Source organism: Cyprinus carpio, chromosome B2 (assembly GCF_018340385.1).
Source record: "Cyprinus carpio isolate SPL01 chromosome B2, ASM1834038v1, whole genome shotgun sequence".
In the NCBI taxonomy this organism is placed as follows: Eukaryota; Metazoa; Chordata; class Actinopteri; order Cypriniformes; family Cyprinidae; genus Cyprinus; species Cyprinus carpio.
The window spans coordinates 30,456,486-30,476,314 of NC_056598.1; positions in this window are offsets into that span (position 1 = coordinate 30,456,486).

Sequence of the window (19,829 nt, forward strand, 5' to 3'; positions counted from 1 at the left end):
CATTAGGATATTAAGAACATGTTCCATGAAGATATTTAGTAAATTTCCTACCGTAAATATATCAAAACTTAATTTTTGATTAGTAATATGCATTGCTAAGAACTTCATCTGAACAACTTTAAAGATGATTTTCTCAATATTTAGATTTTTTTGCACCCTCAGATTCCAGATTTTCAAATAGTTGTATCTCAGCCAAATATTGTCCTCATAACAAACCACACATCAATGGAAAGGTTATTTATTCAGCTTTCAGACGATGTATAAATCTCAATTTCAAAAAATTGACCCTTATGACTGATTTTGTGCTCCAGGGTCACATTTGTTTTTTTGTTTTTTGTTTATGTTTGTTCTTTATCAAAAACGAATGCACATGAACCAGATAGCACATTAAATTAATGCAGAATATATTCTAAATAGACACTTCAAAATTGTGTTATTTTAGTGTTAAATAACAACAAAAACTCATAATTATTCAAATGCACTTCCTTAAATGACTCTTTCTGAATGCACAACCTGCACAACCTGCACAACATCTGAAAACAGCGTCTTGCTTGTACGAAGAATACAACGAGCACGTTTGAGGTGGCTGTTGTTTGTTACGGATGGAGTGTCCAGGAAAGCAGCCCTCTTTAACATTTCTATGCAAACTAGAGCTTGAATAATGAGATGTATTTATGAAGGCGGGGGTTTGGGATCGGTGGGGGGAGCCGGGGCCTCCATTGGTGCAGTGCAGCTGTGAAAAGAGTGGGCTTCTTTTTCCCACGGCCAGCCAGACACAGAACAGCCAGGGTCATGTCACACCGCTAATATATACGTACAGAGAAAGAAAAAGAACATATCGAAGTTGTGCAAATTAACGAGCTGTCTGACGAGACAGAGAGAGAGACAGACGGAGCTGCAGCTCATGCATTGCATTTCATTTAATTTCGTTTGTCTGTTTCTTACATAACGCTTCACCTTCTCGTTTGAATTTATGAGACATTTTGACAGTTTTCACATACAAACTCATTTATGAAACACAGGTGTTTTTATTGTATTGCTATGTTATCATTAAATTATCATTTACTGCTATCATTTCATTATTTTATAAAAGCAATACACCACTAGAATCTGTGTATTACAGTGATTTTAACCAAAGACAAGGGCTAAAATCATGGTACAGCCTGTGGCTTATTGCTTAATAACTTACAAAATATTATGTAATAAGACTGAATCAACATTAGGTAACACTACAAACCCAAATCAGGTAGAAATAGATAGAAACAGAAAGAAATGGCTATATATATTATTTTAATTAATATTTAAAATCCATTTTAATATATTAAAAGCATTTTTATTAGAATATAATTTTTTATTAGATTTTCTTATATAGAAATTTTATAATTTGTAAATTAAATTAAGTTTATATATATATATATATATATATATATATATATATATATATATATATATATATATATATATATATAATATAAATATTTATAATTTGTAAATTAAATTTATATATGTATATAAATACTATAATACTATAATAAAATAAATATTTTATATATATATATATATATAGATATATATATATATATATATATATATATATATATATATATATATATATATATATATATACTAAACGCTTTATTAAAAAGCCCTAAAAACTCTAAATACAGAAGGAAAAATTATATATATATTCATTAAAAATGCTTTGTTTTACTACAAAACTCATCAGGCAGCAAAGGTTTATTAATTCCTTTCCATCTTCCATCTGTCACGTTAAACTTGGCCTTGTGTCTCTGGAGGAGTGAGACGGATGGACGCAGACAGACAGGACGGCTGTTAGACTGTTAGACCCACACATAGCAACTTAGATGGAATGTCTCACTGCGAGACATTCAATAAGATCTGTGATCTATGTCCAAATAATAGGGGGCCAGCTGTATGTGTGTGTGTGTGTGTGTGTGTGTGTGTGTGTGAGAGCAGCGCTTCAGAACCTTCTTGAATTTGTCCCACTTTTGAATGTGTGGAAATGTTTGGAATATCATTATCGGCTCCAGGGATCACTCTGGAGAAGAGCTGCATCACGCTGATCAAAAAGTGACGTCAGCTCTGAATAAAATAAGCTTTTGTCATTTTAATCATTTTAAAATACTCATAACTTGAATTAATTAAAAAGTTAAGCATTTAAGGCCACAATTATATTATGGTATTTTACATTATTTCTTGGCATTACTGTTGCAGTACATGTTTTGTGTATAAATATGATAATATATGACACACTACTATTCAAAAATCTTTCTTTTTTTAAGAAAGTAATACTTTTATTTATCAAAGATGCATTAAGCTGATCCAAATTTGACAGTTAAAGACATTTATAATTATAAAAGATTTATATTTCAAATAAATGCTGTTCTTTTGAACTTTCTATTCATCTGTGAATCCTGAAAAATAAAATGTATCACAGTTTCCACAGAAATATTGTGCAGCACAACTGTTTTCAACATTGATAATAATCAGAAATGTTTCTTGAATCATTAGAATTATTTCTGAAGATCATGTGACACTGAAGACTGGAGTAATGATGCAGAAAATACAGCAGCGCATCACAGAAATAAATTACATTTTAACAGATATTCACACAGAAAGCAGTTATTTTAAATTGTAATAATAATTCACAATTTTTTACTGTATTTTTGATTAAATAAATGCAGCACTGGTGAACAGAAGAGACGTATAAAGGAGTTTATATTGCGGTCTCTGGCTTTTCATTGCAGACTTTGAGACAAAGTTGAGACTCTTTTTGGCTCTTTTAGATCAGGAGAAACATCAAAATATGTCTCTCTGCTGAAAAAGAGAAACAAATGAGATATTGAAATGCATTGAATATATACAGTTTTAGTATATTTGCTATGGCTGTGTGTTTTTAGTCTAATGATCTGACGCTCAGGCCTCAGCTTCTCTCTCTTTGGCTCTTTTGATGGTTTTCCCTCGTAGGATCAGCAGGGATGCCGTTCCGCTCAATTAGCTCGCCAGGGCCTTGTTTACTCTTCTTTATGTAGAAAAACCTCAAAGACACAAGCCTGTCCTTTCAGTAAAGAGGACCCAGCGCGTCTCTCCTCCTCTGTTCCAGTGATTCAGATAGAAATGGGACGGGAGTCTCCCTGTAATTAGCTCAGTGTGTGGATGCATGCGTGTGTATTGTGAGGAGATGTGTAGGTGGTAATGTACTGAAGGACGAGTCGGGCCCCGGCTCTTTGAGAAATCGGCTCGCGGTGCAGGTGATTTCCCTTCGACCCGGCGCTGCTGCACAAACAAAGCCTCAGCATAAATAAATGTTGGTTTTCTGGAGGGCTTTACAGACGTTTAGGGAAGAGAAATGCCTCGACTGACACTGATGCTGTCCATGTTTCTTGACAAATCTCTCTCTCTCTCTCTCTCTCTCTCTCTCTCTCTCTCTCTCTCTCTATATATATATATATATATATATATATATATATATATATAAATCTACAATGCATTTGTAAAGAGAATCGTATCTGGATTTTTTTGTTGTTGTTAATTATGTGTGGCCTCTGCATTTCTAAGCAGTGCTATATTAGTATCATTTATATAACTATTATAGTTTTTCATATTTTGAATTTTTTTTAAATATATATATATATATATATATATATATATATATATATATATATATATATATATATATATATATGTTTTCACTTCAAATTAATTTTAAAGTTTAAGTGTTTTGTCGTTTTAATTTTTTTTAATTTTTAAAAGTTGTTATAACATTTTTTATTTATTAGTTTTAGTAATTTTGTGTTTCTGTCATGTTTATTAGTTACAAATATTTTTTTTAAATATATATATATATATATATATATATATATGTTTTCCCTTCAAATTAATTTTAAAGTTTAAGTGTTTTGTCGTTTTAATTTTTTGCACTTTTTAAAGTTTTTATACATTTTTACTTATTAGTTTTAGTAATTTTGTTGTGTTTTAGTCATTTCTACTAGTTTTTTAAAAATGTTTCAAATATGTCTATAGAGTTATTAATTTTTCTTTATTTGTTTTAGTTTATTTTTAGTTATTTTAGTACTTTAAGTTAAACTGAATGATAATGAAAAAAGTTGCCTTGGCAACTATCTGAAATAAAATACATTTTTATTTTATGTCAGATTTTTTTTACATATTTTATTTAACTTTTTATTGAAAAACATTTCAATATATATATATATTTAAATTTTATTTCCGTTAACATGCGTTTTTTTTAAGTAATGAATTTCATGAAAAGACTTTATTTTTCATCCGATGTAACCAAGGCTGAAATAATAATAATGGTCAAATTTCTGTGTAGCCTTTGTTCCTCTAAAACCTGCTAATACTTAGTAATGCCTCTTAACATTTCCTATTTCATATAAAAGTTAATATAATAGTAAAAAAAGACAGCTGTGATGCTCTGGAGGGTGAACATGACCTTCAGTCACAAAAAGCGTCCTCAGAAGTTCATGCAATGGTTACAGTGCTGATTAAATATACTGTTTTTCACAAAAATACTTCATAACATGGAAGTGAAATGGACTTGAGCTGTGGTTTCATGTGGACTCTACAGATGGACACGGATAAAGCGCTTATATTCTGCTCTCAAAAGCAGCTGATCTGATGTATTCAGATGACCAGCATCAGCACAAATATTCACATGCATCACATTCAGCTTCTCTCTTTCCTTCTCGATGAAGAGGATGCGATGGAGAAGGGGGTCGTTACTATGGTTACAAATTATAAGTGCCAACTTCAGAACTGCGTGTGTGTTTAAGTTCACAGAAAACAGGTCTCCAGTCGGCCTGAGATTCAGACATAACAAACGCTTCTCCACACAGATTACCGTATTCGCTATAATTCTCATTTTAAATCTCATGCTCAACCCACCAATTTATGAATGCAAGAATGAAAATATAAAAATTTAATGCAATATTAAAGCATTTGTCAAAATCACATATGCAAAATAAAACGGTTGGTTAAAAAAACTTACATTTATATTTATTCACATTTATTTCAATAGCTCTCATACTATACAGTACAGATTTTTTTCAATGCAGCTTTACATCAATATCGTAAAATTCATAGATTTTTGTGGTTTTTTTAAACATGTTCATATAGGTTGTTTCTTAGTGATTAATTTGAGTCATTTTATTGTGTGATTTTGTCATTTGTATTAATTTTTTAATTGTTTTCATAGATTTTTATTTATTGGTTTTAGTAATTTTGTGTTTTTGTCATGTTTATAATTTTTTTCTAAATATGACTAAATAGCTAAACGTATATATAGTTCTCATTCATTTGTATTTATTAGTTTTAGTAATTGTGTATTGTTTTGTCATTTTTATAGGATTTCCCAATTCGTTTTTTTAAATGTCGATATAGGTTTTTATTAATTAATTTTTGTGTGTATTTGTAATTTTTTTGTTAGTTTTTTTTAAATATGTATATATGGTTTCATTAATTTTTATTCATTAATTTGAGTAATTTTATTGTGTATTATCCTTTTTTTAATGTCTATATGTGTTAATTCATTTTTATTTATTACTTTTAGCAATTGTGTTGTGTGTTTGTATTTTTTTTTAAATGTTTATATTTTTCATTAATTTGATTTATTAGTTAGATAATACAGATAGATAATTTAGGACAAAAGAGAGTGTTTAAAGAATAATGTTTTAGTGCAAAAGTATTGGTAACCTCAGCTCACGCTCATAGGTTTAATTTGAACACATTGTATCCGGTTGCTCGTGCTCAAATATTTCACTGCATCCAAAGCTCATATCAGATCAGAAAAATTAGTGGCTGCTAGTTGGTTGCTTACTTGGAAGAATTAAAAATGAACTAATTAAAAATACAGAGAGTCCTGACTCAAACTCATGTGATTGGTTGAGTCAGAAGTCGATACATCGGGTCGAACAGATCAGAAAGCATCACAGATTAAATGTTTTTTTTTTTTTTTTTTTTTAAGAAGTCAAACTACCAATAACTGACTTACACAATGACATTTTCCTCCAAACTGATGACAAAACGGTAGCCACTTCTGCCGTTTCCCTCCAAAAAATGACAAAATTGTGGCCCCTTTCTGCCGCCTGGCTGTTTCCCTCCAAAAAGATGAGAAAACAAATGTGTTCCTCCAAAAAGATGAGAAGATGGCGACTCCTTTCTGCCGACTGGCCGTTTCCCTCCAAAAGATGGCGGCACCTTTCTCCGTTTGCCATCTGTGCCACCGTTAGCTGCTCACAATCTCTGTCTAATTGCATTTGCATATCCTTGATTTGGCTGTAGGGGGAGGAGAACACAGCTAATCGCTCGTGAACAAGCATGCAAATCTCTGGACGGAGAAACAATCCATTCAGAGAGGCATTTTTGAGCTGTCAGCGCGCTTGAGACGGGGCCGCTCTCGCTGCCATATGGAAAGTGAGACGGAGGCCCCTCGTATGCAAATCCTTCACTGTAAACACCAATGAGAGGGAGGGAGAGCGAACTGCGACCCGCTAATAGACGGACGAGCGTAATTAGTACGTTTGCTCAGAGAGTGAATATAAACCCCAGTATTACTGAGCCTTAGAAGTCGTTTATGGTGGCTGTTGTGATTGCAATTATCATGATTTAGAAGCAAAAACACATAGTGGAGGATGCTATCGTTCAGACGTTTCACTTAATGGAGGTTTCATTTGTGTTTCATTAAGGTTTCAAGATGTTTCCTCCAATAAAGTAATACAAATAGACCCAGATCGATCAATAGGTGTCATACAGTAAGATATTAGTATAGAGTTAGTATAGAGAGTAACATACAGATATGAAATCAATGTGAAAAGCAGCTCAGATCATTTTGTATGCACCATTAATTGAAATAAAATGGAAATCACACTTACATCATGATTTAAATTTAATTAAATTAATATATGTGCTGCAGGTTTAAGAGTAATTTTACAGCTGTATTATAAAAATATTATTTTTAATATATTATTCTTAAATACTAGAGATTTAATTTTTTCTATTTGAATATTTTTATATATTATTTAGTAGTAGTAGTAATAATATATAATTTATTATTATTATTAACCTATATTTTTCTTAAATACAAAATTATTGTATTGTACAATAATATAATACAATAGTTATGTTTTGTTTCATTTTATATTTTTATTTAGCATTAGTAGTAGTAGTAGTAATCATATTTTATTTTTCTTAAATGTTTTTATTTTATAGCAAAATAATACAACAGTAATATTTCTTATTGTTTACAATTTTATTTGTTAATACTACTACTACTAATAATAATAATGCTATATCCTATTACAGTAAAATAAGCTTATTCTCATTTTGTTTATTATTTTGTGTAATAATAATAATAATAATAATGGATTATTTAGTATGTTAATTTTGATTTATAATCACAGCATTTTTGGGCAAATTGTGCAGCACAATGAATGAATAAATGATTTAATATTTATTAGAAAAAGTAAAATTTTCTACAAATCATGCAGCCCTCATACTGAGATCTTTGACACTTTGACTGCAGATTTTCATATCTATGCAGATGAGCACAGTTTGAGACATTTTTGAGATGCTTCATCCAAAGTGTCCATTCACTCTCCATTTATTCACATTTCTTTCAAAGAGAAACAACTGAGACATTAGAGACATCAATGTAGGTGTCCAGTCACAGTCCTTTCAAACTATTAAAAGAAATGCATTTTCCAATGAACTGGGTCTAAGACAGGTTTAAATTAGCTTCTAATTCTATCGCTTCACGTTTATTTTTAGATAAAGCGAAGCTGTCAGAGATGTAGGACAGAATCTGTCTGTTTTGTTCCCCTTGTGGAAGCACACAGACAGAGGACAGAGACAAACTCAAAGCAAACATCCACTTTATACAACAAAAACTAAAAAAAAAATCCACAGTCCCCCCTCTCCACATTTTGTTATAAAAAAACAATAAAAAACCCACAAAAAAAACAATAACAACGTGTAAAAAAAAACAACACATCTAATAAATACTTTTGTATTAGACATTTAAACATCACTAATTCTAATATGCAATTCAAATAGCATGTGACACTGAAGACTGGAGCAATGATGCTGAAAATCTTCACTGTATCTTTGATCAAATAAATGCAAGCTTCATTGAGCATTAAAAGAATTCTTTCAAAAACATAAAATAAATCCTACTTTTGAACAGGAGTACTTAATGAAAAATATAAATATTCATTATATATAGACTAAAACAACCAGGTGAAAATTGCATGCATGCAAGTATTACAATTTTAATAGTTTAGAGGTTTAAACATCATTAAATCTGATATGCAATACTAATAGACTGGAGAAATGATGCTGAAAGTTCAGCTTTGCATCACAGGAATAAATTGCATTTTAAAATACATTCAGATAGAAAACAGCTATTTTAATTGTAATAATGTTTCACGGTATTTTACTGTATTTTTTGATCCAACAAATGCAGCTTTGATTAGCAACAAAATACTTCCAAAACCATTCAGAAATCTTTCTTTTTTTTTTTTTTTTTAACAGTAGTGCATATTGAAAAACTGTTTAAAAACATGTTATATATACACAACCAAAGCCACAGTAAAATAGCCAGGTGAAATGCAAGTATTACAACTTTAATATTTAGTTTGAATGCTAATAGCAGTAATAATGTTAATGCATGACTTTGCATGACTTGTATTGGTGGAGACGAGTGTGTGTGGCACAAAAATGGCGCTTGTGCATCATGTCGGTTTGTCTGTGCTAGTGTTTGTGTGATTTGGGGGTTTGCACTTGAACATGAGGGTTTGTTTGAGGGTTCATGTCTGGGTTATTTTAGGGGAGGAGGGCGTCTGTCTGGGTTTGAATGAGACTTATTAAAAGCGTCCACGTGTGTGTGTGTGCTTTAATGTGGGGGTCGCCGGACAGAATAGTGTCTGGGTCGGTGCATGTGTCCATTTGCATATATACTCCTCGCTGGCCGCACATATGCTGTTCAGTCTGAACAGATGCAGTGACAGGCAGACATGCAAATGACTCACAAGCCCCGCCTCGCTGTAATTTCAGCGCAACACACATCTGCGGCCGGGGAAAGCATTCACCAAATGTGACGCACATGCACAAAACACCCTAAAAAATAGTAGTGATGTCACTGTATTCTCCCGAGTACAACAGCAGAGCAGCGCGTGACGGCAGCCAATCAGATCAGAGCAGGAACAGGAAGTCAGATGAGAGATGCTGACTTCACCCTTTATGTGCTGAAAAGGAATTAATAACTCTGAATCACAGTCATAGATGTTAATGCTCCAGAAATTAGAATATAAGACATTTGAAAAAAAAAAACATTTTTTAAGACGTTGAATGATGGATTAAAGGTGTAAAAAGTGGAAAAACTACATGTTTGTCATCAAGGAAGCATTAAATTGATCAAAAAGACAGTAAAGACATTTATAATGCTAAATGATCTTTTTGCTGTTCTTTTGAACTTTCTATTCATTTATGAATCCGGAAAAATTTTCAACATTGATAATAAACAGAAATGTTAGCAAATCAGCAAATTAGAATGATTTCTGAAGATCATGTGACACTGAAGACTGAAAAAAATTCAGCTTTGATCACAGAAATACATTACATTTTAAAATATATTCAGATAGAAACATAAATTAGAATAATATTTTACTGTTTTTACTGTACTTCTTTCAAAAACATAAAAAAAAGTCTTGCCAACCCCAAAATTTTGAATGGTAGTGTATTACAAAAAAAAAATTATTAAAAATTCAGAAAATAAAAATAAAATATATAACAATGTATATTTAGAATTTATACATTGTATTTTATATAATAATATATAATACACTTTTTAGCATTATTTATCTATTTATATTATTTAAAAAAATATATCCTAAATTGCTTTATGTAGCTACTTATTGTCAAGTTTTATTTTGGTTATATTTTTAATCATTTATTGATCCGAGGCCCATTAATTGAATCAAATCATAATCACGTTGAAGCATGTTTTGAGATATCAGCAAACACTGATGATATCTGAGAGAATCGATGTCAGATTGTATCGTGATGAAACGTTCGGTTTACACTCCTAATGATTATCTGCTTTATAGAAATCTGTTAAGCATTATATAATGTATACAGCTCATCTTAGGCCTCAGTTTTAATGAACTTACTCACATCCAAGTCTGATCAATTAGAAAAGCAATAGCATTTCACCGTAGCATTACATACTGTCAATGCACCAGTGTTTAAATAGTACAAATGAATAGTGATGCATGACTTAGAAAGCCTAATGTTTGTTAAATGAAGTGCATTCAGTGGCGTTCTTTGACTGCAGTGTAAGATGAATGGAGCTGATAGTGAGCAAAGCTAAATTATTAACCTCACCGGCAGACAATGCACGTCTAGACGGATCTGAACGTAAATATTAAGCCGAAGGTGCTTTTGTGAGGCTCGTCTTGAAGCGTGAGAACGCCGTCTGAATGCCAGCGCAGCAGGTGAAGAAGGACCCTAGAGGTCAAGGTCAAACCCGTCTGGGGCCGCATGCAAATGAGCCGGCGGATTAATACGCAGCGAGTTATAGGTCTGTGTTTGCTCAAGTTCAGGCTTCCTTTGTGTGATTCTGATCTGAAGAGCGCTTTAGACGAAAGTGCAAACACGTCTTGTGTTCATTTAGAGTCTCTCTCTCTCTCTCTCTCTCTCTCTCTCTCTCTCTCTCTTTTGTGTCTGAAGTAACACACTCTTATAAGGAAGTGTCACTCATCTGATGTTTATCTGGGCGTGTCGTCGTGGTAACACTCAGAGAATTCTGGTATTCACATGATACTATTTTTTCATACCAGTTTCATTCTACTCTTATGAGACTACTGTATAATAATAATAATGATGACATTATTAAACTGTACAATATTAACATGATTAATTTACATATTAATATATTTGTTCATTCTAGTTTCATTCTACTGTAATAAGACTACTCTATTATTATTATTATTATTAATAGTAATAATAATAATAATATAAAAGTAAAAACAATGACATTATTATTTTAACTGTACAATATTTACATTATTAATTTAAATTAATATTTACATATTAATAATATAATTGTTCATACTAGTTTCATTCTACTGTAATTATTTTTACTATTATTAGTACAGTAGAATGAAACTAGTGTGTAAACTAGTAGTAAATTATTAATGCACATATTAAACAGTTTAAATAATAAAGTCATTATTTTAACTATTATTTTGACACTTTTTAACTGTACAATATTTGCATTATTAATTTACATTGATATTCACATAAAAATATTATTTTTCATACTAGTTTCTTTCTACTGTAATACGACTACTCTATAATAATAATAATACAGTAAAAACAATGACATCATTATTTTGACTGTACAATATTTACATTAATAATTTACATTAATATTTACATATTAATATAATTTTTCATACTAGTGAATTTTTTACATTAAAAAACTACATTATTTGAACTGTACAATGTTTATGTTTTTTTACTGCTATTTTTTGATTTAAATAAAAATCTGCCATTTTTACTATAAGTATTACTGTAAATGAATGAAAATGACTATATTACAGTAATATGCTTCTAATGAGAATCAATGAGACTACTGCAAATAATGCAAATGTGCTTAATTTTCATTAAAATTTTGTTACAATTTTTTTTAAATAAAGTTAAGGCTTTTTTTCTTCATGCAAACTATATTTTCTTTTTTAGTGGTGAAATGTGACTCGTGCATGAGATCAAGCAGATATTTCGTTCTGTTATAATTATACTTGTTTTTCTACTTTTGTATTTCACATCATTCAGTAAGATCCTCTCAGTGAGGTTCAAACACGATCAAACACAGTCGTCAGTGTTGTTCTTCCTCTTCTTCACCATCATCTGACCCACAGAAGTTGATCTTAAATAAGATGATCTGTGATGCTGGTGTTTCTGAGGAGAGTTTTATTGCTCATTTAAAGCTGCAGAGAGTTTGTTTTATCTGAAATGTTTCCTCTGAAATGAAAACAGAGAGATGAGTCAATTAAGCAAGCGCTGTGTAAAATCAATGTGAAAGCTGAGAGATGTGAAGATGTGTAGTATCTTGGAAAATCTGAGCACAGATTTTGAGATCTCTTCTGAAACTCTGAGGTCTTTTTCTCAGGGTAAAGTACTTAAAAGGCTGCCTACATAGGTCTCTAGTCGCTAGGCTATGACACAGAGCCGCAGAGAGGCAGACAGATGGACGTTATGATGGACAGGAGGGAGAAAGTCAGGACATTCTGTTGACACAGCGGAAAGGTTTTAAACAGCGGACGAGAGAACGACTGAGCTGACAGACAGATGACAGATGACAAGCACAAAGCAGCATTACTGCGTTCAGAGAACATTAAAAGCTCTGTTAAACTATTAACATTATCATTTTATTGCTGCTGTTGTTTTATCCGAACAGATGCTGTTTGCGGATCGTAACATTAGAAGCTTTAGTCACACCAATAAAGCTGAACTCAATAGAATTGAATATATATAGAGAGAGATCAGAGAGATTCTTCTGAGCAAATGAAGCTTAAATGGGAAAGTGAACTGGAGGAGATGCTTAAAGAGTTAATGACACGCTCTCGTTTAACATCCAGTGCATTTAGAGTTAATGACACTCTCTTGTTGCACAAATGCACATTGATCTTACATTTCAGTGTCCTTTAAGGCCACATCTGCAACACACTACACTGTTCTGTGAGGTGGAGAGCAGGATTATGGAGATTCCCAGAATACACTGTGATAAAATCAGGTGAAAAAATGCACCCTAGATTGCATACAAAGACAGAAAGTTGATTCTAAATTTATAGCGTCCATGAAAAAAATAATATATATATATATATATATATATATATATAATATATATATATATATAAAAATTTATTATGAAGTACACATTTAATATATATGTATGTACAGTATGTATGTATGCATATGCGTGGCATACATAATATTTATATTTATAAACAAAAAAGTTATATATAGTATGCATATATTTAAAATATAACATTATATTCATATCTAGTTTTCATATTCATGCATATTTTTTATAAATATTATTTATACTATTATAAAATATTATACATGAAATACATTTTATTTTAAAATATATATGCATATACAGTATGTATGTATATGCATGCATAGACATTTAATATTTATTACAGATTTTTTATTATTTATTTATTAAACACACACACACACACACACATATATATATAATATATATATATATATATATATATATATACATATACATAATAAAAATGGATTTAATTGAAAGTATATGTAAATATATATAAAGTTACATCTATATAAAAATATATACATCTATATTTTACATGCTTGCTGAATGCCAATATACATTTTTTTGATAAACAATATGTAACAAGCATGAATGTTTCTCTCTCGCTGCTGCGGTTGGATTTCAGCTCCTGATGTCTTGATAAACTTTAAAGGTGTGCAGAATAAGTGGTACAAACAGATTTCGCTGCAGCTGTTGGCCTGAATGAAGGTCAGTTTCTGCTTTCTCATCACTACATTATATTTGGAAGCAGATGACCAGCGCGTTTGGGCCACCTGCTTTTACCGTCAGGCATGTGGGTCGGACAGCTATGAGGACAAACCCAGGGGTCCTGATTTCAGTCGTGGGAGGACATGAATACTAGTGTACTGCATACTTACAGTATGTACCGTGTATTGCCCACAGTTTAGAAGAGCATGTGAAAGTAATACACATTACACACTGAAGCACTGTTGCAACAAGATCCAAATAAACATTTTTATTTTCCATTTTTATAGTAACTCAATAGTATACACAATGCTGTATTTAAAAGTTTGGGATGCGTAAGATTATTTGAATATGTGGCTGGATTGTGATGTGAGAGACAACAGGAGATGCACTTTTATTATTATAATAATTGTATTGTTAGTATTGATTATTTTGATTGATGTAAATATATATTTTTTGTATCATTGAGATACTATTATAGTTTTTATTTATATTCTGAATCAGTTTTTTTATATATATTTTCTGGTTTTATTTTAATTTTAGTTAAACTTTTAGTCATTTTGTTCTGTGCTTTTGTCATTTTTAGTACTTTTTGTATATATGTCTGTATAGTTTTTATACATTTTTATTCCAGTTTTAGTTTTGGTTATTTTAGTACATAAAGTTAAACTAAATTAAATGAGAAATAATGTTTATGTTTATTTTATATTAAATATTGAAAATGTTTTTTTTTTTTTTTTTTTTTTTTTATGGTATTAATTTTAATTTAGGTTTTAGTTGACCATAATAACCCTGAAAACAACACAGATTTAATAAAGTATTCATAAAAATTGCCATTACAAGGGAAAATAAAATGTAAATCAGTTCACACTAATGAAAAAGCCCTTACTGAAAAGTTCATTTCTGACCCTGATAAACACAAACGTTCATTTTTAATCTTTAAATCTTAGGAATTGCTGTAAATTCAGGAGTATGCTGAATTTCCTTGTAGTTTTCTGGAGTTTCTGTCTCTCTCTCCGCTGAGAGTTGGTTTCTGCAGTGGATGCAGAATAAAAGATTTCAGGGCTTTAACAGACAGGCGGTGACCTCTGACCCCGGCCCGCAGCGGGGATGCGGTTCCCATTCAGCGCACAGTCACAGTCTCTTAATGCAGCTCACAATCTCTGGATTCAGTGGAGGTGTGATCCGATGACATGTATTTTTAATGAGGGGCGACGTCTTTGTTGGCCAGACACAATATCCCGGCGCTGGAGAATGAGGAAAAATGAGAAAAGCATGCAAAATCCCACTAGATGTTTTCCTTTTTGATCTGTCATTCTCTCATTTCTCCACCTCTTTCTCTGAGTTAAACTTCTGTCGGTGGCTTCGGCAGTCAGATATGGAAGAGCCTGTGATAATGTCGTCTCAAAAACAGACCGCAGAGATCACAGAGTTACCGTTAAACACAATCATACAGCGCTTTGTGAAAGTAAGATTAGGTTAGGAACTGTAAACATGGGAGAAAAGCATCTATTCACTTAACATTTAACTGATCAAAAGTAGACAATTAAAACATTAAAAATGATCTCTAACATCACAAAAATAAATTACATTTAAAATACAATACATTCAAGTCATCTGTGAATCTTGAAATATAAAATGCACAGATTACACCACAAAAACATAAAGCAGCACAACTGTTTTCAACATTGATGATAATCAGAAATGTTTCTTGAATCATTAGAATGATTTCTGAAGATCATGTGACACTGAAGACTGGAGTAATGATGCTGAAAATACAGCTGCGCATCACAGAAATAAATTACACTTTAATATACATTCATTTAGAAAACAGCTATTTTAAATTGTAATTTTTATCAGATTTTTTATACTTTTTCAAAAACATTTGGAAAAAAAAAATCTACTTTTGAACGGTAGTGTAAATCTGAGAACATTAAAACAGTAAATTCAGTAAATTCCTCAAATGTTTGGTAATCTTACGTCTTCTCCAGAGTTTTAGATCTCAAAAATGTGTCAAACTGTACTCGACTTTGCCACAAATCTTCTACACATATTTATCTTATAGCTCTATTGGAGTCACTTGTGTCTGTTTTGTCTTCTAACGAACATCTGAGACAAAGTTGATCCTTCAATCAAACAGAATTGAAATCTCATTAATTTGGTCTCATATTTGGGAAGATCCCAGACACAGTTTGACAATCAGTGCCGAAACACACACACACACACACACACACACACACAGTTTCTCTCTGTCTGCTCTAGTGTGTCTACCGACATTAACACACATCTGTCAGACAGCATGTCATCAAAACTCACTATTTTTTATTTACCAAAGCTATTACTCACATTGGGTTCATGGGTGTAAGTTACCATTACAGTAAAAAATATCCTTGGTATTATATCGTTACCATACATAGTTACAAAACCAAATATTTATCAACTTTAAATGCTACACAGATTTAAAAACTTAGACAAACTTGTAAAACGTGTATGAAATCAAATGCCAGTTTGATTTCACACAATTTTTTTTGCTATTCAGAAATCCCTGATTGAACTGAACTGAGTGATGTTAAATATGCTGTATTTGATGGAGTTTATGATCTGTGTGTGTTTACGTTCAGATGAGGTGGAGCTGTTGACCCTGATCTCACAAAAATAATGATGTCTGGGTCTAAACACACACACACACACTCTCTCTCTCGCACACACACACACTCTTTCTCTCTCTCTCTCTCACACAAACACACACACAGATCCTATCACCCTGGACAATGACCTCTCTGTCTGTCTATAGGCTCAGGTCACTGCACAGTCTGTCTGGCCGCTCACACACACACACACACACACACTGTCTGGGTTCCTAACATGACCTCTGGTCAAAGAAAAAACAAAACACCTTAAACAAAAATAACACGACACACGGACAATAAAAGTAGACACACACACCTCCAAACATCTCGCTTTCATGAGCCACACGCGATCAGAACGACAAACATCAACGTATTACATTAAAGCGACAGTTCACCCATTTAATCACCCTCAAGATGTCCCAAACCTTTTAAATATTGTAGAAATAGCCTATATTTGCTTTTTACAGTGAAAGCAGTTTCATGAGACATTAAAGCTTTGTTTTAACATGGTAAATTAATACAGTAAAAACTACGACTGCTGTTTTATCTGTCACTCAAGAATCACGACCTTCATTTAAGGTGGAAAAGTTCTATCTCAACTATACCATGTGGTTGAAAGTACAGCCTGATACGAATAAAAACAAAATGAATTGCAAGAAAGCACATAACTTGTACTCAAAATGAGTCTAAAATGTAAAATAAGCCTAACTGTAATTAGGGATAGTAAAGATACACTTCCAAAAGCACAGACATTACTGTATATTCACAGTTTGTGAAAATATTATTAGAAAATATTAACAATACTTTTAAATACTAATGCTATTTATCTCACAATTATTTTGTTTTATTTTTGTAATAAGTTTTAATTTTGTAAAGTCATAATTTTGTTATAACGATACTGTTTTAGTGCTAATTGCAATGGTTACTATTTACTATTTCTCAGTCTTATATTTAATGCATTGTATTTAAACCAGTTATGGTCAGTTTGACCTGCAGACATCTGCAACAATTAAAATATGTTCTGTCCCTGTTTTAAAAGTGAGATTTAATAGATATTTTGACCGCAGAACTAGCAAATGCCCCAATGCCCTCAGATATTTTGAGAAATAACATCATACTGTTATATGAATATTTTATATTTTTAAATTCCAAGAGTTCCATGGTATTGCTTGAAATCCAATGGTGTGTTTTAAGAGTAATTCTATGGTATTTTTTTTTTTTAAGCGTGTGAATAAAATTCCATGCATGTTTTCTCTCATTTAATCTGTATGAATCATATAAATACTATTATACACACAGAATGATGGACTAAGGATTTCATGCTCTTTTCCGAAGTAAAGATGTGACAGACAAACTCGGGTGGATCTGACCTGAACTGATGTCACTTCCGTTACTTCCTGTTATGACCTCACCTGGAAACAAACAAACACCATCAGAAAGGATTTTTTTTTTTTTTTTTGACTCAGTGCAGAAAACTAAAACACTGTGGATATTTGCTGATATCCAGCATTAAACCAGGTAAGTGAATCTAGTAATGCACATGCCGTTATTTTGTTGCATTTAAACATATGCACAGCTCTATTTCATACACACACACTCACCGCAAGCTCTCTGGATGTATTACAAAATCTGTAAATGAATATATTAATAACACTTGGATTCATTCACCTGATTCAATCATTAATACTGCAATGAGTAACTGCGTATCAGTAAAGCTGTAATTCACCATTGTGTGCTTGAGTAATACGGAATGTGTGATGATTTTCAATAAAGCTTCTGATTTACGACACTGTCTGGTGTGAGTATTTGCTATTGTCAAGTTACTTCTTGGATTTCACACATCAATTCTGCCTCTAACTTGAAAAGGGGCTTAGTCAACCACGGACACAGGAATCATCTCAAAACTGGCTTTTACTTCCAATAAAAGGTCTTACAATCTTGACTTGCAATCTGTTGCTTTCATTCATATCACGATAGATTGGAACAGATTAATTTTGTTTACAATTAAATTAATCTTGAAACAGTCATTCCTTTAGTAGAAACGCTAAAGCTCCAATTAGGTTGATAACCTTTAAAGAAGAAAAAAGAAAAATAATACAATTACTAATCACAATCAACCAGTTAACAACCTATACATTAACACAATATACACCTTTAACAGACTTTTAAATCCATATATGAATCATATGCACTCTAATGCAGCCTTATCATACTCAAAGTAAAAATATCCCAAATAACACACAAACTGCATTTATCTAAATAGAAGTTAATTTAGCTTAAACAGTCATCCTACCAGCAGCGTCTCGGGTTGATTAATCCTTGATGCGCATCCAATTTCTGTTGTACTCATTTACTCACACCTCATAACTTTTTCCAGTCACAAAGTTTTTCCTCAAAAGGAGAAAAGCTGGATAAACTGCAGGACAAGCGCTCTCACTCCTTTGTTTCTGCCCGTGTTTGAGGTTTAATGTGTTCTAATTACAAGCGCACCTGATAGAGATTCATCATTAGTTGAGTTCGGCTTTTTCCGACTGATGACGTCATCTGGATGAAGACGCTCTTCGTGGCTTTCCGTAACACCTTCTATGACGAACAATTCGGCATACAAATTTTCTCTTCACTCATCCCCACTAATGTTTAAACTTATAATAAATAAATGTGTTTAACTTGTGCTTAATATTAATTTATTTATAAAATAAATAAATAAATGTTTAACTTCACAGCTATTGTGGTTTATGCCATTATATAAGTAGGTTTTATGTATTTGATTGTAAAGTGTGTTTGTGCATGCATGTGATGCAAAGACATTCAGTGCTTTATAAGTGTGAGATCAGAGTGTCTAATACCTTAATCATTCATTCACTAACAGCCGAGACATGTAGACTTATTCATATACACTGACATAAATAATGCATGGATTAAAATAACTTTAAGACCACAGAGTAAACGAGTCAACTACTAATATATAGTCTATATAGTTTCACAATTGTGATATTAATGTTATGATGAGTGATGATTTGGAAAGGTCAGATATTGATACAAGAGAGAAAAGAGAAAAAAAGCATTAATATTTTAATATTGATCAGACGTTTTTGTGTTTTTTGTGTGATTTCCAAAACAATCTGCTGGTGTGCATGTGTGTAAGATTCTGAGCTACTGGCCCTTTAAATAATAATAATTAAAAAAAAGATTATTTATGTTCCGTTGTGGACACGCCCCTTTCTGACATCCTCCAGTCAGCTGTTTCCACAACTGTGACATAATTTCCTGTGAAGTACAGTGAGCCAATAAACCAAATACAGTACATGCAATAAACACCAAGTTCTTATAAAAATTGGCTTTTATTGGCATTCAGGCCTATTTTTTTTATTGCATGTTTAATAAAAGAAATTAAAAGCAGTACTGATAATCGATCTTAATATCTATATATTGTTGTTGTGGGAACATTTGGCTGATTTACAGCATTAAACAAGGACCTTCTGAGTAGTACATGAGAGAGTGTTGGATTATAAAGCTATCTGAGGTGTAATGCTCATAACTGCTGTTTGCAGAGACGGATGAGGAGCTGTAAATTATTCATGAGCAATTTGAATACATGCAAATACATT